Raw genomic sequence first — 22635 nt, 5'->3', positions numbered from 1 at the left:
TTTTTTTGGGTTCATTGAGAACATGGTTGTTGTTCAATAATAAAATTATTCCTCAAAAATACAACTTGCCTAATAATTCTGCACTCCCTGTACAAAGCCTACTTTATTCTCCTTTTTTGACTTTAATCGAGACTATTATTAACAAAATAAACATAATGTTCTATTTAACATCATTTAAACATGAAGCAATTTGTTGTTTATTGAGTAAGCAGATTTACAATTTGAATTTAGTAACCGCAGGAGACACCCCCTGATGTCCATGAGAGCGAATGCAAGATTAAGCTCGGATGCGGTAACTACATCCATCTTTTACATTGAGTCTTACATTTATAGATAAACTATTGTCTGCCTGCAAGAAACTATTACAGTGAGAGACAGGACTAAGCACAACAAGAAAACAAAAGAGCTCCCAAAATCAGCAAAAATGACTTTAAAGAAAACCAAGGCTGACAAACTGGGCAGCTGAGAGTTCATGTCAGTGGTTACAACTGCTTTTACTGCAGTCATGGCCATACCAACAAAACTTTGTGGCACGGAGAGCTCCAGAACATGCCTTTTTCTCTTTATAAAAACATATATACATATAAACATCATAAAGAAATCAGACACTAAATACTAAGTATACAAAAAAAAAAACTGTCATTATACAGCTTCATGATTGGAAAGGAAGGCTGCCACTTTATATCCAACATGACTGTTATGAATCACATAAATACAAACCTAATGACCTGTCTTAAACTTGCTCAAAAAGTTACTCAGGAAGTAACTACAAAGAATGTGCCAGCACACAATAAAAGTCTCATGCTGTAAAGCCTCTATGAGCCACTGCAGAATCTCTATGGCGAGTAAGAAGTCAGAAATTGATCAGTGTTCGATGCCACAGGCATTAAACTGAGCCAGTCTGCCTCTCTGCATGTTTCTTATCCAATATTAAACAACAAACGGCCATCCCCGGCAGATGGCAATCAAATAAGGAGGAAAAGCTGTCCGGTCACTGCAGGGATCACCCAGCGTTCGCTTCGCATCGCCATATAACAGCTTGATCCACCGCTGCTACACTGCAGCATCCTGTTGAGCTACAGAATGATACCGTACTGTTAACACGCGGCTGTTCCTCCCTTTGTTTCATTTTTACTGAGGTAGTTGTGGGCAACTTTAGTAGTAATTCTCCAACTGTGCTCATTTTGGTTCCTGTTTGATCAAACAGTTGTTGCAAATCTACTGTTCCCAGTGTTTCCCAATCAGTAATGAACATATGAGCCACATGTTGCAACATGTAGATAATTAAAAAGGCTGATGATCAGATGGGTGACACACTGGTAATTCTTTTGCATAGATATCCAATTTCATCACTTTATTCATAATCCCAGCTACTGTCTAAATGATAGCTAAGTATTTACTGAAGCAGAAACAGATTTACCTTTGAAGTTAAAGTACTTGTAAAGGGTCTCAGAACTAGGGGTGGGCGATAGAAACGATATACGATAGAAACAATATAAATTTGGCCAACGATAGAGATTTTGACTATAACGCTCTATCGCAATAGCACATGTTGATGGCATCATCAAGCTGTGCCTGTTTTGGTTGAAAGCATTGCAGCAGCTACAACCATTATCATCTGCAAATTATGGCGGGCGACAGTCATAGCAAAGAGATGAAGCACTGTTGAAATATGGGGAAAGCCAAAAACTGCGCTTCCCCCACTTCAGTAACATTGATTCATTAATGTTGAATTCTCTCTCTATTCCCGTGTTGTTGCAGTATATTAATAACTAACCTAACCTAATAATCTCAGTTGTTCTCCTGACTGACGTTTGCTCCGTGTATGGCATCCTGCTATGCGATTGCATTTGTCCTTAACCACCAGAATCCCTCACGTTAACTTTTATCAAGTGGAAAAAAAGTTGGCGTTCATCCTCCAGCTTCACTGTGCTAATGTTATGCTAACATAGCTGTGTCGCTAGCAATCAGGTAGCACAACATTATATACCAGTAGAGCTGGGCGATAGAACGATAACGATATGTATTGCAAAATAACTTTTTCTTGATAGAAAAATGAAACTATTGCGATAGACCTCACTCTCTCTCTCTTCCTCTCTTATAAAAAAATGAATAGCCAATACAAATTAAGCAGCACAGAGCCGAACCAATCATAGCCGCAGCGTCACGTAACTTGTTACGTACAGCTCAAGTGCCAAGCCGCACATGTGTATTTGTTTGGGAAGCAGCCAGCCGCCGTGTGGCCGGGTAATGGAGGAAATGAGTGTGCTGACTAGAGAAAAATCAACCGAGAGCTTGGGTGACCAGGTTACCGAAGAGAACACAGATGACGGTTCCAATGGCGGAGAGATTGTCGAAAGGAAAGGCCAGAGAAGTTCTGTAGTGTGGAGGTATTTCGGCTATTTGAAGTCTGACAAAAAACAAAGTAACGTGCACTGTAAATTGTACCGAAAGCATGTTCCCACAAAGTCTGGAAATACAACAAACCTTTTTTATCACCTGAAGCAGTGCCACCCACTAGAGCACGCTCAATCTCTGACTGAAAGTGCTAATTCGTCATCGAAAACAACCAAGGGAATCCCTGTGAAGCAGCAACAGTCAATTGAGTCGGCTTTCTCCAGCGTCTTATCATAGGACAAAAAAGCTAAGAGACATAGCAACATAATGAACGATAATGAAGGATTCAAGCAGCTACTTAAGGTAATGGATCCTCGTTACCAACTCCTTGGACATAAACATTTCTCTCAGACAGGGCTTCCAAAGCAATATTAAATAAGTTAGTCAATTTTGTCTCTTCTTCTGTAAAATAAACTAAGATTTATTTTTAGAATTAATATTTTGTTTCTAAGTGGAATTGACAATTTAGTCTGTTTCATTTGTTCTATTTTGAAACTTAAACGCTTTAGCGGCTAGCTTTTGTGTAGTTTGTAATATTTGCCTTTATTTATCTGAAACTGAAGCCTCATTTTAAGTACATCTGCCGTGTTGAACTTATTATGGGAAATAAATATTTAAATCAAAACAAGTTGCTGATTATTTCACATTTTACTTGTGAGCAACAGCACATTTAAATCTTACAAATATAGTTATTTGGCTTATATCCTGATAGATATCGTTATCGCCTGAAATGAAAAAAACATATCGTGATATGAAAAAATCTTATATCGCCCAGCTCTATATACCAGGTAGTCCAACTTCAGTAACCCTGCAAACACCACTGCTGTTTAGTTTTCTGTCTTCATTTATGTTGGAAGTGATAACAGAGCTGTACGTTTTAATTAGTTTCAAAAATCTCTCAGTCAGAACATGGTATGAAATGTTTAGGTGTAAACTAGCAAGCTAACTTCCTCTTAACTTGTAACTCCGTTAAATTTAATAAATTCTGTTTTCATGGATGCATGGATGTTAAACTTAATTGTTACACCTGGTAAAGCAGCATCGCTGATGATTTTATTAAAGATGAAAGAATTTAGACTGTTTTTAACTCTTAGTGTTCGTTTGACTTTGGGACCTGAAATGGACGGAGTTTTGGATCCAGGTTACTCCACGAAGCTCCTCACTACGGCAGCCGTAATGCTCTGACAATCCATCAAGCAGTGCGGCTTACCAAAGTTGTACTAAAACATTTATTAACAGATTTCTGCACGCAGAAATCGGTTCGAGGTCAGTAAGCACAACCAGAATTCATACATAAGGCACACTCTCGATTTTTGAGAAAATTAAAGGATTTTAAGTGTGCTTTATAGTGTGGAAAATAAGTTATACAGAAGAAAAGAATATATCGCGATATATATCGTTACCGCACGTGCTTCAAATTATACCGCAATATGGATTTTAGGCCATATCGCCCAGCCCTATTCAGAACTTTAATTCCACAACCTGACAACATGTATTCTGTGGTTAATATATATGTGCTAAAGTCTGCTGTCATAGCGTAACCATTCAGCCATTTTCCAAAAGCCAATCTCAAACAATCAGTTAAGGAAAACACATTTTTCCCTAGCAACAAGAGGTTGCCAGGAAGTCGCTGACTGGTCTCCTGTTCTGTATGACTGAGGATATATAAGCCATGCCGATTCATGACTTTTGCATATGTCAAAGCAAAAGCGCATTAGCACACAATGTAAGGTTAACTTGCCAGGTGTCAAATGGCTGATATTATTTCTATGCGACTATCCACTGACAGACTTTGCAGACTGGTTGCTCCAGTTAACTGAAGCTACACTTACTATAGCATGGCCCATGTATATGTACCACAGTTAAACTGCAATGATGTTACGAGATATTCTTCAACCTGCTTTAAAAAAACAACAGAGATATGGGTGTCATTTTAAACCTAATAGCAGCTATATGTACTCAACTGTATAGATAACTAAATTAATAATAAATAAAATATTTTTTTACAATTAGTGCAATAATACGTGTGCAAAGTTCAATATTTATTCAGGTTAAAGTATATCTCTTGAGTAAAACGTCCGAGCTCTGATAATGTGCCTTTAAAGTCAGCAAATATTATACATTTTGCTGACATGGATTCTGATCACATTTCAAATATGAAATGGATTCAGTAATGGACATATGTTTTATTCATAGCAGACACTGTAAGATAACAGTCTAATGGTGAAGCACCCTGTGTCTCTTAATCCAATTAAAAACTGATTTTTCCTCTTTTCGAAAAGGAAAGCAGATTTTAAACCAAGATGACATTTATGTGGCTTCTACAGAGATTATTTTTTATGGCCAAGAGTGGCAGTGCCAACTGATACACACACACACACACACACACACACACACACACACACACACACACACACACCTTAAATTAAAATACAATCCTTCCACTGAAAGGTCAGATACAGTGCTCCAAGGTTGTGCCATCCATCCCCTTTCTACACCCACATCTTTCTCACCCATCTCTGATTCTTTCTCTGTCCTTGTCTCAGTTTCCCTGTCCTTCGTTGCCACTCTGTCCTTACTTTTCACTTAGCGACTACATACTTTTTTTAGGCCTCCAAGTGCTCTTTATGGCACAGACACATGATAGTCTTTGAAGTCGTCACCATCACAGGAGCATCTTGCTGCCGGGAAACATTAGAATTGATTTCTGACCGTTAATCTTACTTTGATGTCTCTTTTGCTGGGAACATTGCCCATGTACCTCACCAAATAAAACACCTCGTGCAGGAGGGATCAGACATCACTCATGTCTGATCCCTCCTTCAAACGCTTGGCTCGTTTGTTTTTTCTCATCTTGTGCGAGTCCAACTGTTTCTCTCTCAGATGTCCTGTTTGTTTTTGCGTGCTTTGGAGTGAATCCCACCACTTCAACACAAGATTAAGCATCCTCTGGTCAGTCATATTCCCTCATTGCACTCTCACCATTCACAACACAGGTTGGACGGTGAAAACAGGCATGCAGAACTGAAAACGAAGAACGCAAAGACTGATAATGTGAATGGAATTATTGGATGAGAGTGGTAAAAATAAAGAAGGATAGAGAAAAAAGAAGAACACTCGCTTCTCTTCCTCACAGACGGCCTCATGTCCAATGAGGCAGCGGGCACTGCCAGCACTTATCAGTTCAAAAGCCCAGAGCAAGAGAGATAGAGAAAGAAGGGGAGAGAAATGGAGGAAAGGAGGAAGCACTAATCTGGAGAGAAGCAGTGAAACGCCAGAGAATATAGGCCACTGGCCCATTTTCATTGAGGAGAAAAGAAGATTTGCCGAGTGTAAAAATAGCACAGCTGATTTCAATATCTTTTTTTAAACAGTCCGTCAGTTTGTCTTAATGTTTTAACTACCCTTTTCTCACTGATATAAGTTGGTGAATCCACCTGCACTGAGTATTTCTTCTTCAGTCACCTTTCTCACTCACTGTGTTAGTAGACCTCTCTGCACTGAATCATATCTGTTATTAACCTCTGTCTCTCTTCCACAGCATGTGTTTCATCCTGTTTTCCTTCTCTCTACCCAACCGGTCGCAGCAGATGGCCGCCCCTCCCTGAGCCTGGTTCTGCCGGAGGTTTCTTCCTGTTAAAAGGGAGTTTTTCCTTCCCACTGTTGCCAAAGTGCTTGCTCATAGGGGGTCATATGATTGTTGGGTTTTTCTCTGTATGTATTATTGTAGGCTCTACCTTACAATATGAAGGGCTTTGGGGTGACTGTTGTTGTGATTTGGCGCTATATAAATAAAATTGAAATGAATTGAATTGAGACCTGAAGATGATACGTTGTCTTAATTTCAACAAAAATCCTCAGCATTTTCAGGTGGCTTATGAGGCAGGTAGGTCTCAAAATCTTAGGCATTTCCAAGATGCTAGGTTTTTTTTCTACATTTGATACAACATAGTTGATGGATTAGAATGAGTGTCAATAACTTCTCAGCTGATGTGCTTGGTAAAATGTTGCAAATAGGTAACAAAAAGTTTAACATGAGAAGCATTGAGCTGTTTTGTAAGAGAAAAAAAAAAGAATTTATAATTTAAAAACCACACCTCTAGCTGTGAGCCTGGCATTGCCGTGTTTTAATTTATCTGTTAAAAAAAAAAGAGCAGATCTTGGTTTTTAGGCATGAGGTAGACAATATAACTGATGGACATAGCTCCCATGTCTGAAAAGTAAGGCCAAAATATATAGCATATATTCTAGCAAAGTCTGTGGAAAGAAAAGTGCTCAAGTCTCTCGCTCAGTGATGCCAGAAAACAATTTCTTGGTATCAATTGAAAGTTTTTGATTATATAGAATTAAACATGAAGTTTTGTAAACTAAGGTCATTAATAAGAGTCAGAAAGAAGGACAAAACAGGGAATGATCACTGGCTACCAGCTGATGAGTGTCTCAGTCACACCTGCCCCCCTTCCTTTATCACATACTACCAATGAGTGACGTCCTGGTGGCCATGTACATCTTTTATTTTGTCTCTGCAAGTCAAAATAGACAAAAAAACCCTCTGAAAATATGAATGGAAGCTGACTCACAAACTCTTGAATGGTGAGATTGTTACTGTCAAGAAAAATAAAGCCCACTCTCAGCCTTGCATTAAATCCTCAGCTGTTAAGGTTACCACGCAACTGGTCTGTATGTGTTAAAGCCAACAGATTTGATAAAAAATGAGGAAATTGAATCTACAGTGCGCCTCAGAGAACACATTCTCTGATTAAACTGTTGCAAAATCAAACCTTCAAACAACATGTCCAACCTGAATGAGACTTCATGACGAGAAGAATATGAAGCTGATTAAAGCTTTTTGCTTCCTGGCCTGATGGTTAAATCTGCTGGAGTGTTATTAAACCTGCTATGTGAAAAAAACAAATCTAACAACAACATTTTACACCCGTTTCCTGGAAGATCTCCTTCCATCTAGCATTTCACCTTTAATAACGGTAATAGGATTAAGAAAGAAGGAGCTTTATTAGTTGTCTGGGCTGGATTGTGCTGAAGTCTAACGAGTCAATTCCCCGAAAATGCAAATGAAAAAGTATTTAAACTAAATATAGTTTTGGTTTTTCTTTGCCCGGATCAACCGACTTTTTGTTCGTGTCCTCCACAACCCTCAAAAATTTCATCTAATACTCCTTAAATAATCCTCCGTTTACTCTGGATAATCCAAAGGGATCACTCCAAACCGCTATTTTGATTTCCCTCTCTCTCTCTCTCTCTCTCACTCACTCACACACACGTATACATTTTTTCACAAAATTTGCACAAACTGATTAAGCTTCACAGAAAATCTAATTTTGCGTCCAGTATTATGATTTACTTCTTAACAACACAAAAATGTGTTGTTAAGAAGTAAGGCTAAGGCTGAACACAACAATTTATCAAAAGCATCCTAACAAAAATCCTTGAACCTTTTTATCCATGTGCAACACAACATTGTACTTTTTGAATGTACACAAATTTGCATTTGTATCTACACGTATGCATTTATATATTTATGTGTATGTTGGTGTTTTTACTTCCTATTCTTCTACAGAAGAACAGCACTAGAGAGAGTTTGAGTGGGCAGAACCAACAATCAAGTCTCCCAAGTGACACACACACACACACTCTGTGGGCACAGTGTGGATGTGTCCTGCATACAGATACTCCTTATTTTTTGGCTCAAGATTGTGTAAAGCCACAGGGTGAAGGTCACCAAACCGAAAAGCACAGGAGACAAATAAACTGAGTTTTTGGTGAGTGAATACTGGGAGAAATTCAGAATGTGAAAATGTGAGAATTGCTGCATGCAGCTGCATTTGTTGTTCACTGGTAAAAGAGACTGACCAGATGCTGTTTTCTCAAACATACACACTGGTAAGTGTACGCATGCAAACCTAATGATAGCAAATACATACATGCAGACATACACAGCATTGTCACAGCACCATGTCTGTGAGTGAGGAAATAATTACGGTATATTAGAGCAGACTGAAAGGAATCCATTGCCACTTTTCATAAAGTGTCAGAGATGCAAGCGTTAAAGCGGTCTGAGGCTTTCAGATGAATGCGAAAACAAGGCATCTCAAAGAGTTCAAGACAGTGTGTTGTGTGCTGCAGAGACCTGGCTTGGACTGACCAGTCTAAGCTTTACTTCCTGCCGTCACCATGGACACACTTCCTGGCCCTGGGTTTGGTGCAATGGAAAAAGAAAACCACTGCCGCCAAGGGAGAGTGCAGACAGAAAAATACAGAAGGAAAGAATGATGAAGAGAGTGAAAATAGGAGAGTAGAAAAGACATAGGGAGGACAAAAAGAAGAAAAAGCAGCTGCTGGACTTCTCATCGGAATTAAAACTGGAGTTAATCCCATATGTTTGTTCAGTGTCTCCTATTTCCCACCGGCTTGTTTTTTTATGAGGACATATTATGAAGAAGCCGGATCTTGGACCACGCTTGTCACACTGCACTGATGAAGATGCTTCAAAAACATCCAAAGGCACAAGTTTAGGCAGAACATAAGACTTTGAGTGGTAGCAGATTATTTTTAGATAAAGACTGGAAATGAACCTTTAATTCTGTGCAGAGGAAACCATCTATCACATTACATGATATACAGTCTTTTAAAGCCCCCTTTTTACTGCAGGCAATGCTGTATTTCAACAGCTTGTATAAAGTGATCGACACTGCTGTAAAACAGTTGGATGATATATAATATAGACCAGCTTCTATTCATCAGGCCTCTGGTACGTGTGCTACAGACAGTGTGCAGATTGTTTGTGAAGAATGGAGTTGTATAGAGTCTGCTAGACATACACTGTTTCTAAATTGCTGCATGCATCTTTTTCTGTCTTGTTTTAAAAAAAAGTAGAAAAGGATGTGTATTGGACATCACATAGATCAATAATAAAGTTCAGTACCAAGTTGAAGTGCATCAACAATCAAATGGTAATGAAATTTAAATCCCGACAGCCTAGTGAAATGAGAAACAGAAGTCTATTTTTAATCTCTCTCTCATCTGAGATTGTTAGTCGTCACACTGGAGTAAAAACATGTGACAGACATATAAGTTACAACAACTATACCAGCAAGATTATAAAAATCCAGATATTGTTTATAGTTGTCCATCCATCCATTTTTGTCGCTTCACCAGTTCATGACCTCGGGGGGAGATCTGGAAACCATCATTGGGCAGGTTGCTAGTCTTTTGCAGGGCAAAGACAGACAACTATTCACGCTCACATCCACACACACACAATTTTGAATTGCCAATGAACCAAAGATGTCTTTGGACTGTGGGAAGAAGCCAGATTACCGGGAAGTAACCCAAGTGGGCTAACATTTATCACAACATGCAAACTCCACACAGAACGGTCCCAGCCAACTATTATTTTCCCTGCTGTGTTAAAATTCACAAAATTAACCAAAAGGTTAAGTGCTAGATCTGCCAAAGATAGTCAGATTATAAATCCACAATGAGTCTGAAAAACTGTGAGTAAGAGCTTTTCCATCCATCAGCTACAACCTGAATGCTAACAGCGTTTTATTGTACGTGCATCACCATCCAACCCCTCCAGGGTGGTCAGGAGTCACAGAAAGAAAAAACAGAGTGAGAGAGAGAGAAAGAGGGAGTGCTTCTTCCCGTCAAGGGAGCTGCCTTCCACTTAATCTAAATTCTAAATGGCAAACGTTTCATTGTGGCTGCAGGGAAAGACCAGATGGCCATGACTAAAACCAGAAAGAGAGAGACCAAAAAAAGATGTGGTATGAAGACATGCAAAAAGAGATACAGCCAGTAGGAGTCAACAAGAAATGAAGATGGACGTGATGAGGTAAAGGTAATAATCAGAGCATCTGCAGAAATACCAAGAGTGGATTATCGAGTCCCCACGATCACACAAAGGCACAGTTGTGCTACTTCGAACCAAAGTCAAGACGTACCTCATGACCCAGTGACCCTGCTGCAGGCAGCAGTCATCCAAGCACGGCGACATAAGCACGATCTCACACGACACACTGCCACAATGCTGAGCCGCCGTCAGCTCTAATTCTCTAATCCATTAAAACCCTGCTTCCATGTGGCTGAGCTACCTTAAGCAAGTCAGTTACCTTCAGCACCCCTTAAGCCGGCACAGTCAACAGTCATTACAAGCCATTTATGCTTTAGTGTGGTTCTAAGCTGCCGGTAGAGCTGGTAGTAGTGTCATTTTCTTTTGTTGGGTGTGTTGTTAACTGCACCTGTCAGAAGCATTATTCTGAACATGGCTCCTCTGCTTCGGAATATAAATTCTGGTTCTAGCTTTTATTTAAAAAATAAAATAAAATAATGATAATTCAAGTTAGCTTGCTTTAGTTTAGCATAAAAATAGAGACAATAAATTAACTGTTATATGTTATGTGTTTTTCTTATACATTTCTGTATGAATAACATAAAACAACAACAACAAAACACCTACTGGCTTCATAGTTAGCCATCTGGCAGCTAGCAAAAGGGTATATCGGTGGTATCTTCTCTTAAAACTCTTTACAAGAAAACAGGTTTGAGGTTAAAAATAGATATTTACGTCCATTTTGTCACAGGTTTGATAAAAAATAAAGCTGCTTATGCCTGACAGCGAGAAAGCTCAGCATCTACTAAAAGAATCAAGGAGGCGCTAAATATTAGCAAAACAAACCACTGTAGATGTAATTTGGCTCTTCTGTTGCATGCGATCAGTGGACTTGACAGACATTATCATTTGAAAATTATTAACATAATTGCGCACATAATGACCTGCATAATGTCATTGGGCTGAGACTCTGTTAGCTGCAGCCAAAGTATGCTAATGGTTTATCATCATCATCTGTTCAGCGAAGCTGGTTTGGAGATGAAGGGGCATTTTGTTTTGCAAATTTCCCGTTCTGTTGACGGTACCAGACAAATCGTCTCTGGTGGAATATTTATTCAAATGGGACCATTAATAGAGCCATTCTCCATATGCAAGATTCAAATTGCATTCACAGGTTTGCTTACATAAAAATACTGAATGTGTCATATGATTATTATGTTTTCTTTATAAAAGCAAATGCAGTGACAAGTCTGTTGACAGAGTTTGAAAATCTGTGCATAATTTGGTGTAGTTTTATGGATCTCTTCATTAATGCAAAGAAGCGCCACGTCAAAGCACATTTTTTTAGAAGTATATAATCAAAGTTGCAGTATGTGAACAAAAGTATTAGGCAACACCTCTTAATTTATTCAACTGCATTTTATTTTATTTTATTAATATAGCACCAAATCACAACAACAGTCCCTTCAGAATGCTTTATATTGTAATGTAAAGACCCTACAGTAATACATAGAAGATGTAAAGAATCAAACAACGCTCCTGTTGAGCAAGCAGTTGGGAAGGAAAAAAATCGTTTTAACAAGAAGAAACCTCCGGCAGAACCAGACAGCCATCTGCCGTGACCAGTTGGGGGGATGGGAGGAAGTTGGGTGTTTTCAGTCCCATTGCCACAGGTGTATAAAGTGAAGCAACCTAGCCATGCACGTCTGCCTTTACAAACATTAGTGAAAGAATGAGCTCCACTAACATCAGCACAACAACTGTGCACCGGGAGCTTCATGAGGAGCAGTTCCTGTAGGGCTAATGTGTACGTGGTCCAGTACTGCGATCCATATAGTTTAGTAAACAAGACTAAGAATATGGCATATGTTCAATGCCAGCTAATTTTTTGACATTTCTGACAGTTTTCAGCATTTATTAGTACATAAATGTCAGTGCCCCCCAGGGTGGGTGTGGCTACAATGTAGCTGCCATCACCAGTGTGTGAATGTGTGTGTGAATGGGTGGATGGCTGGATATGTAAAGCGCTTTGGGGTCCTTAGGGACTAGTAAAGCGCTATATAAATACAGGCCATTTACCATTTACCATTATATTATATTGAGACAGCTCTTTATAGGTTATAAAAACGTCATACCTACAACCTTCCGAGTGCCAATGATTTACAAATCCAGCAACATAAAAACAAATGAAAGAACAAATTTGAATCATATAAGACAGAAAATCAGAACAACCTCATTTCTGAGAAGCTTGAAATAAAAATATTTGTTCAAATGACTAATAATCATCACTTTGACGTCAGCTTACTTACTTTACTGTTACTGACTGCATAACAATAGAAGCCTTTGTCTATGGCCGATTCTGTCCTGTCTGTCTGTATTAAGCTCTAACAGTCCATCATCTGCAGTCATGTCATCTTGTGTATATCTGAAACTGTCAGCTGTCGAACAAAATAAAAATTCAAGAAAAACAATCTAAGCAAAAGTAATTTAACACTCTTAGTAAGTATAATACTTGAGTTAATTACATTCTACCTTGGAAAATTATACAGCATTAGGATTAGAAACCACACGGCTTATTAATTCTTACTTTGTAGGAATTAACTGATTCACACAGTAAGAGCAGAGTGAGTAGAAGACTTTTTGGATCCACTGCTTTTAGGTTATCCGTGACCCACTGCACCACATATACTGTATATTTGCAGGAGGGGATTATGATGTTAGATAACCATGTATACCGTATCACTGAATGCGGCATGTGCTGCCAGGATGCCTTAGGTAGGATGAAGCTGTGTGGTCCGGCTACAAGGCCGACGACTTAAACTGCCTCCAAACGTCAGACTTGATGACAGCCTCTTGCATCATGCAGACCGAGAGCACATCCCTCGATAGCAATAACATGATACAGCTCTGAGTTTGTGAGTCTGGGCTTGTGCCTCAGGTGACAAATTTAGGATTTGAGGGCATTTTCAATCTTATAACACAGCAAATAAAGTCAATATTTCCAGATTGTATTGTATTTTTTAGCTGTAGCTAAATTTTCCCCCTTAACCTTTGAAAACAAGAGCAAATCAGGCCCTTGTGTTGGTTACATCCAATTGTCACAATGTGCTGGAAGAACTGTGGGTCTTATTTTTTGACACTGTGAAGTGTTTTATAAAAAAGCTCCAAACGAGTAAATGGACTGGAAATAAGTGGAATAATCTCGCTTCGCTGCCTCTCTCACCTAATGAGGTTTTAGGCCTGAATACACGATTAAATGGCGATTTTTAAATGTAAAATTATCACTGAAATGCAGCAGAACAATCTGGTACGTCACGCGCTGTGACAAGTTCACAGGCACAAATCCTCTGGTGTGTCACGACATCGGCGGCAGAAGCCAGATATGAAAAATCATGGAAATGTATTTGTGTCGTCGATGCTTCATTAGCGTTAGGGCTTTACGGGAGATAAAAATATCTCTGTGCCTCTGGGAGGAGAGAGGACGAGGAGGGGAGGGGCAGAGTGTGTGCATCAATGTGTGTGTGTGAGGAGATGAAATCAGGATGCATAGGGTTTTTTTTTCCTCCCCTCCTGCAAATGTCAGTCTGTGTGTTTGTGCACGACCGGGGTTGTAACAGCCACGTCGTTCAGAGCAAAACTTCCAGGCAAAAAAAAAAAATAATGTGACAAAAGGTGCAAAACCACGAGCTGACGTCAGCCACTTCAGACACTCGACTGTGAAGTCAAGTCAGAAATATCTCCTCACCTCATCGCCGCCACCTTCACACACACTATCCTCCTCACTTCTTCCTCCTGCTCCTTCATCAAAACAACACTGCAGGCTTTTGTGAGAATGTATGCAGCAGTGCATGAAAACATGCCGGTGAGGATGAAACAGGGGGAAAAAAGCAACTCTGTAGTTAAAATTTGAAAAAAAAAGGTGATTCGGTCTAATCATATCCATATACATTTCAATTTTTATTAAACCATTTAGCTTAAATACCTTCAAATATCCCAGATTTTTAAACCTGTGCAAAAAGCTGTTAAGCACTAATACAGGAAAACTGTATCACACATGCACATTTTAGACCTGTTCTGACTAAATGAAAGGACTAAACTGAGTATCATTATACCAAATTGAACCGATTTCAGATCCATTCATTTCACTGTGACATGCAGGAAAATTATGGTGTAGAAACCACTTTTTTTACCCACCAGCTTTAATGTCTAAAATTGTTGCTTGAGCTGAAAAGGCTCCAAAATGATGGACTATTTCAGTCCTGGACACCCAAAGAAGAGCAAAATCCTGTTACAAGGCGAGTGATGGGGTGAACAAAACCTCAATCGCATTAAAGGTAAAAATACACAGGTGTGTCAGCAGCAGTCACCTTGCATGAAGTGAAAGGCAGTTATACGCCTTTCACTTCATTTGTTCAGACTCTTCTTATATATGTAGGGAAAACTCATTTTCAGAAGAATGATTTTGTTTGGTAAAGCACTTCTCACTGACATACGAATCACTCTGGCATTAAAAGGCACCTAACTCAACGGATGAACCAGAGTTGTGTCTAAACATAACAGACAATTCAGTACAGAACCAATTTTAAATTGTATTTTTAGGCACTTAGCAGCCTGTTACAAAAGCATGCCATGTGTGCCCAGTGTCCAATATGTGTTTCACTGAATCTATGAAAAATGCCAAAGATAACAGAGTTTGACAGTATAAAATAGTATTTTTGGACCAACAAAGAGCTGCAAGCTGAAAGCCTGGACAAGTGGAGGACAAATATGAAGTGGAAGGTATAAAAACTACAGCAGTATCTGAAAGTCATGTCCTTAAGAAATGAAAAAAAAAAAATCGAGCAAAGACCCGACACGGGACCTCAGAGCTAGAGGATACCAAATTACACGAGATTTGGACTCAAAATCACTGGCAACACTTCTGACTGGGTGTCTACAGCCATCTATAAAACACAGTATGTTTTATAAAGCTTTGGTTCATGTAGTTCAAGAATGATGGAAATATTTGGATCGTATGCTAAGATAAGACATGCAGAAACCACCAGAGGGGTTTCTTGAGGTTCACATCAAATCCAGAAAAATGACAAATAAACAGGATTGTGAATTTTGCCCCAAAAGGTGCAGTTCTTCCTCTGAGAAAGCTAGAGAAACAGGTGGCTGGGTACTCAAGCAGGAAATTTAATTAAGAGCCAGAACTGTTCAGACACAGTCAGCCTGCAGCGAAACACTGTCAGATGTTTTGATTGGTTGTCCAATAATCAAGAAAATCAGACAGAAGTCTGGCTGCTTTCTTACATTCAGCTGCTGATGTGTCTGACTGTGCATTTCTGTGTGTGTGTGTGTGTGTGTGTGTGTGTGTGTGTGTGTGTGTGTGTGTGTGTGTGTGTGTGTACTGAGTCGTGAGCACAGAATTAAAAAGACAAGCGGAGTAAGACCTGAGGGACAAGAGGATGAAGAGGAAGAGGTAGAGAGGAGGGGATAAAAGAGGGACCAGGCAGTGCTGAGATGCTGTGACTTATGTGTAGGACACGTTTATTGACCAAAGAGGACAGCAGAACGGCTACTTTATTGGTGCCTCATTTCCTCAAGAGGTTAAAGGTCACACAGCATGAACTCACCATTGGAAGAGTTAAGAGGTGAGGAAGAACTAGAAGCCTGTAATAATTTTTAAAGTCTCCTTTAATCTTGAAATCCCCACCGAGGACCCCAGATTTCCCAGTAAGTGCAGTTTATAAATTCCGATTGCGATATGAAACACATTATGAACCATCTTGATGTAACAGCTGCGCTCCTGAAGCTTTCTTTCTTCTCGGTTATTGAGAAAAGCAGTTGGTAATAATCTCCAAACTGCTGCTCAAGCTCAGCATCAGACAAACACCTCATCGTATTATCTTTGGACTAAAAAAAGTCGACTCATGCCAAGTCCTAATAACAGCTATTTGAGGTGGTACTCAACAGTAGTAGAAGTCCATCAAGGCAGCGTGACAGCTGCTCATACAGGCGTTGTATGAATAATATGGAAATTAACGAAAACACCTCAAACGCATCACCTTGCTGTATGAAACTGGCGCTGACTGCTGCCAGCCCGACTTAGCTCAGTGCCCTTTCGTTGTAAAATATTACTGTTCTGTTGTCGTAGTCTCTCTTTCTCCTAAACTTAAGTTGACCCTAACCATGTGTTGATCTTACCTAACTAATATATATGCTTCAACCCCAAACCATCTCGAACAGTAGGCTAAATGATCAAAGCACTCCAAGGTACTCGCTTTTCAATTAAAATTGAAAATGCCTTTACAGCACGGTCATGTTTCACCTAAAAAACCCTAGATCCACATTTTAGCGAGTTAAACAGAGTTCATGAAAACACTGGCTCTTGTTAAGAGGTATTCCATCAATGTTAACTTTCCACTTGTGGTGGACGGTTGGCTTCCCCCTGGGGTGAGAGTGGAATGCTCCATCAATAGCAGGGATCTTTAAAACCTGGACAACAGCCCAAACGGACATCAAGAAAAACAGTATCAACCAAAGATAAAATGAACGCATCTACAGTCAGATGCAGTTGGGTTTTTTTGGTTTTTGTTTAAAAGGAATAAAATCCGTAATTGATAAAATTTTATAAAAAAGCTTCCCTTTGGTTAAGTCTCCTTTGACTGAAACCTCTTTGTATGGAAAAAAGACATTTGGTCAACTCCAATAAAATAACACAAGTGATTTTTTTCCCTTTTTCTTTTTTTTTTGTGATAAAATCAAGTTCTAATATTTGCTTGTATGGTCCTATTCTTTTTATTCTATTTCATTTTTTAATGAAAACATCTGCTTTCACATCATGAACTCCATATAAAGGCTGAAAAAAGGAGGATAACAACAGCCTGGCTCAGACCTGATAATGGACTCACTGTCCTCACATTTTTGTTGCCATCTCTTCTTATTTCTTTACTTTACCCATTTACACCCTCTCATTCACTCCACCATCACTTTCCTTTTGTTAATGTTGTGCTGCTCATGTATTTTCACCAATTATACTTTTATTTCCTCCTCCAACGTTTTCAAAAACACAGTCTTCGCTTTATTTTTACACCTTTGAGAGAAAACAAATCTTTAGGATAGAAATTTGAATACAGAAACGTATGCTTCATATTATGTGTAGGTCTTTTGTTTGTATGGTGATGAACAAATTGACCTTTATGTTTATAAATGTCTGTCCTCCAACATAGTGGCTTTTCTAATAGCTCTACAGTGCAGTGGTTTATGCATACACATTTGATCCTGGTAGAAGACACAAATCTGCCATAGATATCCTGAAAATCAAACATGTGGAGCCTGCTGTGGTCAAGAAGTTGAAACTTGAAGCTTCTTCTATTACTTGACATTTCCTCTAGGTCTTTATGGGAATGGTAGTTTTCAAAAACTTTCATTAATCTTGACTAAAATTCCTTTCTTGCTCACAGTTCATTCAACTTTATGGAAGCATTTTCAGGCATTGGTCTAAACTGAACATGTTACTGAAAATGTAATGTGATTACTTAAACAAGTTACACCTGACACTGTTTAGGATCTTGCCAAATCCCTTAACTAACCTTTGGAGTAGAAGACAACCTGCTCGAACTCCTGAGCCGTGGCCTTAATTCAGTGAAAGAACAAGACGAATTATTTCTTATGCTTTGTTCACACTTCCTACTTGTTGTTTTAAATGCAGGCTGGTGATCAAAGCTACAAACTGAAGCCCAACACTTGTGTCTGCATAACGGGCATGAGAGTTTAACTGCCCACAACTTCATTATCACTGCAACAGTGCAGTGAAGTATCAACCAATTGTGCACACATAAAGAAGGCCAGGCAACCCTTCAGGTACAGTGTAGCTATGAAACACACAGCATTGCAGTGCAGGCCGTCAGTGTGTGTCTACTTTAGCATAGCATAAAATATTGCACCTTGTTTTCTTGATTTGCACGAAGACCAAAGTGTAAAAATGTTTTTGTTTTATAGGAAGGGGCATATTTTTGTCTGAGAGCAGCAACTAGTCAATTCATCACTTTGTCAGTTGTGGCAGTAAAATGTCAACAATGCTGCTACGATGGCTTTGAGCTCTTTATGTTTTAAAAACTTAAGAAGCAAAAGCACCTCTGTCTGCTGGTGAAAACACTTCAAAGGCTGCATCCCACATAATCTACAACAAAGTGGGATGAGATTCTTGCCCTGATATTTCTGTTGTGGAGGCCTTCTAGAACAACAGAAGGCATCTGGAGGCGAGCGCAGCTTTGGACACGATGTGGCTATTCTACCTTTAAAAAGCAACACCAGGCCCTCCGCCACACATACGGTGCACTTCCTCTCTCTCTTCTTTGTGTCTCTCTCAGCAATATGCAAACAGAGGCAGTGAAACAAGCACGGGGGCCAAGCGACACACACGCTGGGTCAGAATCACTTATGCAGACATGCAAAGCAATGCTGATAAAAGGCCCACTCTGACTTTGATGGTGCAGGCTAAGTTCCCCACTCACTTTGCACACCGCACCTTTGCATAAATAACTCCAAGCTGCAGACTGAAAAAAAAAAAGATCAGTTCCTGTTTGGCTCCTGTCTGATCCCAAACGGAGAAACTACATGGAAATATGCTGCTGGAGCATTTGGGCAAGGTAGTAAAGAAAGACAGGAGAGAGAAGCTTGTTGCTCATGTCTTTGCATATAACGAGCTGGCAAATTGTAAGGTTTTTTCTGCTTGGGACTCACTAAAATACATACTGGTTTTCTCCAGCTAGCATCCTACACTTCATCTGCTGCACACTGTCCCACTGTGTGGGTGTATTTGCATGTTTTCGTGTGTGTATTTGACAAACACCTGCACAAACCCACAGTCTCACCTTTATCAGCCCGATATGAATGTGTGAACATTATGCCTTTGTAAAAAAAAAAGTTGGCTTTCCTGTTGTTGGTCTGTTGTATTTATGACTGTGAAGCATATGTCGTGTTTAGACATGAGCGTTAGCGTGAGACTCCCGGCGTGTTCAGTGGGCTTTCACTATATTTAACTCAGTTTCTGTCAAACTAGAACGTGTCCGCACAGAGGTGATGAACACATGAATATATCTACTATATTTATAATGAAGTTTCCCTGACCTCGATGGTTTACTACGATAGTTTTTCTTGGATGTCACATAAATACAGTTACAGTGGTGGATGCTTATATTCATCACTATCCATTTTTAGGCTGGAACCTCCTGTCATACATCGAGAGGCAGACAAAACTCAACTGAACTGATTTTAAATCCAGAACCTTCCTGCTGTGATATGCAAGCGCTAACCACTGTACTACTAGTCCTTCTTGAATCACATGTTAATCATATTTATATTATTACAATTAACCTGTTTGAGCCAAGAGCTCCGGATGCTTTAAACACTAGTCTTGGTTTGGCATGATGATGTCATAGACAACTTTGGCTGTGAGCATAGAAGCCCCACCCACTCACCGCTCAAACGTTCTGTTTATGAGGTGCAGCCAATGGAAATAAAACCTAGCTAAAAGCTTGTTTCAGGCAATGAAGTGCAAAAGGTCCGTCCATCCATCCATCCATCCATCCATCCATCCATTCATCCATCCATCCATCTTCTTCCACTTATCCAGTTTAGGCTACTGAGGAACTGGATACTGAGGAACAGTTGGGATAGGCTGGTGCAGACTCACCCTGGCCAGTTTGCCAATATATCACAGGGAAATAACCAGGGACTATTTTGAACTGTGAATCCTGCCAATCAACCTGAGCTCTAGTTGAGTCCAAGCATAAAAAGAGTTTGAGCAGAAGATACAGCTCACCCAAACTCTTTGCATCAACCACCTTAACGTTTAAAGGCTTTAATGGTAGCTCTAAAACATGTGTAGTTTCCTCATTATGAGGAGCTGTGGCTGCTTCATTTGGTTGCTATGATGTTTGCAAAGTCCTACGAATCAAAACATGAACCACGCACGATCCGATGCCAGTTCCAGCAGAATAATGACATCTTATTTGTGTTTTTCAAACAGAGAAGGATCACAGATGCCAATTAATTGTTTTAATAACTCAAATACAAGATTTGAAGAGTGGCTAACAGATTTTCAAAATTTTGGGTTGTCGCAGATATAAAACTACAGGAGTGAAAACAACACGCTGGCAGGCACACAAAAGTCATACACATATGCACATAAAGACGTACTCCAGTAAAATAGTTTTTTAAATACAGATTTTTCTGTTAATTTAACTCAAAAGTCTGTCCTCTACACACGAGTTTGCACCCACAAACACAGATGCACAGTTGAACAGCCAGCCTGGGTCCGGATGCCGGCATTCTCCACAGTGATAATGGGGCCGTATCCCACTGTAATGCACAGTTCACTGAGGCTGGCTCTCCTCCAGATGGAGAGGCAGCAAGGAAAAGGAACAGGATGCCATAACCTCGGCTCACACAGTGGACAAGAGCCACAGCTGCAGACGCTCACACACATACACACACCGAAGCGCACAGGCCAGAGCATCATCAACCATCAACCCACATGGATGCTTGCATGTATGAAACACAGAAACAGACAGCCACAAGCAGGGGCATGCGATTAAAGACACGACAGAAGTGGTGCAAGAGCACGTCAACATCACGTTCATGCGCACGCTCACATGGAGCGCACTTCACGGAGTGTCGGCTGCAATCGTGCAGCTCCACTGTGTGACAGGAGGAGAAAGTAGGGGTGGTGGAGGAGCTGGAAACGGCGGAGAAGTGGGAGGAGGAGAAGCTGCCTTTTGTTATATTTTCAGCATGACAAGAAAGGCAGAGGAGCTGCGATGTGTGAGAGGATTTGTCGCTGAGAAGTAAGAATGTTATTCCGCCCCGTTCTGACCCGTTTAGACGAGGAAGCCAAAAAGCCTCTTTTTATAGGTCTGTACCAGAGCTGGCTCAATCCTTCAACGCAGCAGGGGAGAAACTGAGGTCCTAATGAGATCTTTTTTAAATTTACATTCAGTTACTAGGATTTATTTTGGCGTTTACCTTCAACCTTCAGCTTTCTCACTGATGCAAGAGCATATTTCCAGAAAATGTTCGTGATCCTCGTGCATTTTTGTTTCTTCTCACAAACATATCTCGCAAGCACAAAAACCAAACACCGATCTGAGAACTTGCGTTACATAATAACAACTGCCACCTTGATTTCCTGCAGGAGCCTTAAGTTTACTGGCTGCGGCATGAATCACATTTTTCATCTGTCTTTTATCTGTTGTAAGAATGCTCTAATCTTAGAGGATACAACAGTGCTGCAAAGCCAACATAACAGGCTTTTCAATTTCAAGGTTTTATTTATGACAGGTTAGATTTTGTTTTTTTGTGTCCATTAAACTGTGTTTTAATTCAGCGATGAAGTTTGTGCATGAGTCTCATAAGGCCTCACTGACACAGGTCTGCAGACTGGTTGGCGAGCCCCTGGTAACCTCTGGTTGCTAGGGAAAAATATGATTTCCCTGGTGAGTGACTTCTGATAGTTGTTTGGTGAAACTGATTGCAAAGAGGTAGCAACAGTTGTACTTGGTAGCAGTTTACCATGGCCCACTGAGCTTGCATGGAAGACAATGGCTTGTCTGCGAACACTTGAGGCATAAAAAAAAACTCAGATTGAAAGTTGCTCCTTGCCACTGCAACACATTTCAAAAGGTGAAACTTTTACTTTCTCCAACATTCTCCGTTTGTGGTTTGCAGAGTGAGTGTTTGTGGATAAGTTGGCCTCTTCCATTCAATTATGAGCAAGTGACCAAAACAAGCACAAGGACATTTTTGGTCCTCTGCAACTGATTTCACCCAGCAACAGCCAAACTCCAGTTACCAGTTGGTGATTACATATTTTTCCCTAGCAACTGGAGGTTACTGTGGGGGTAGGTGCACATCTGTGTGACTGTGGTGTCACTGAAGAAATACAGATTACTCTTAATCTCGGACAAATCTCGGAAATCCTAATTTAACAGTTACTGTAACTAAAAACACAAAAGCTGCTGCAGCCCTGAATCTCGTAGCAAAAAAGATGTGAACATCAGAGAAGAGGTAAAAAGAAAAGAGAGGATGGAAACTAAAAAGGGCCGGATGAGGTGCAGGTGGAGGAAGGGGAGGAGGTGGGGGATAGTATGAGTCATAGGCCGTTACAACCACGAGCCAAACGGTGGCGAAGAGACAGAGACACGTGCGCACACTCAGAAACACACTGAAGTAGAGGAGAGGAAATCTTTAATGGCAGCTTCCCTGTCTCTTTCACTAACATGGACATGGAGTCAAATGGTCAGGGACTGTGGGGAATGGCTGTCTATATTGGAGTCACTGACCCCTCATGCACACACACACACGCACGCACGCACGCACACACACACACACACACACAC

The 22635-nt window shown here is 40.1% G+C and overlaps 1 protein-coding gene across 1 annotated transcript in view; it reads right to left on the bottom strand.

Moving 5' to 3' along the window:
- pea15 (proliferation and apoptosis adaptor protein 15) overlaps positions 1-22635 on the bottom strand; it is a 55539-nt gene that overhangs the window by 16450 nt on the left and 16454 nt on the right. The window lies entirely within an intron of this gene.

Source organism: Pundamilia nyererei, unplaced genomic scaffold (assembly GCF_000239375.1).
Source record: "Pundamilia nyererei isolate P.nyererei 1_Seehausen unplaced genomic scaffold, PunNye1.0 scaffold00230, whole genome shotgun sequence".
Classification (NCBI taxonomy): Eukaryota; Metazoa; Chordata; class Actinopteri; order Cichliformes; family Cichlidae; genus Pundamilia; species Pundamilia nyererei.
This window is presented reverse-complemented; position numbering and strand designations above follow the sequence as displayed.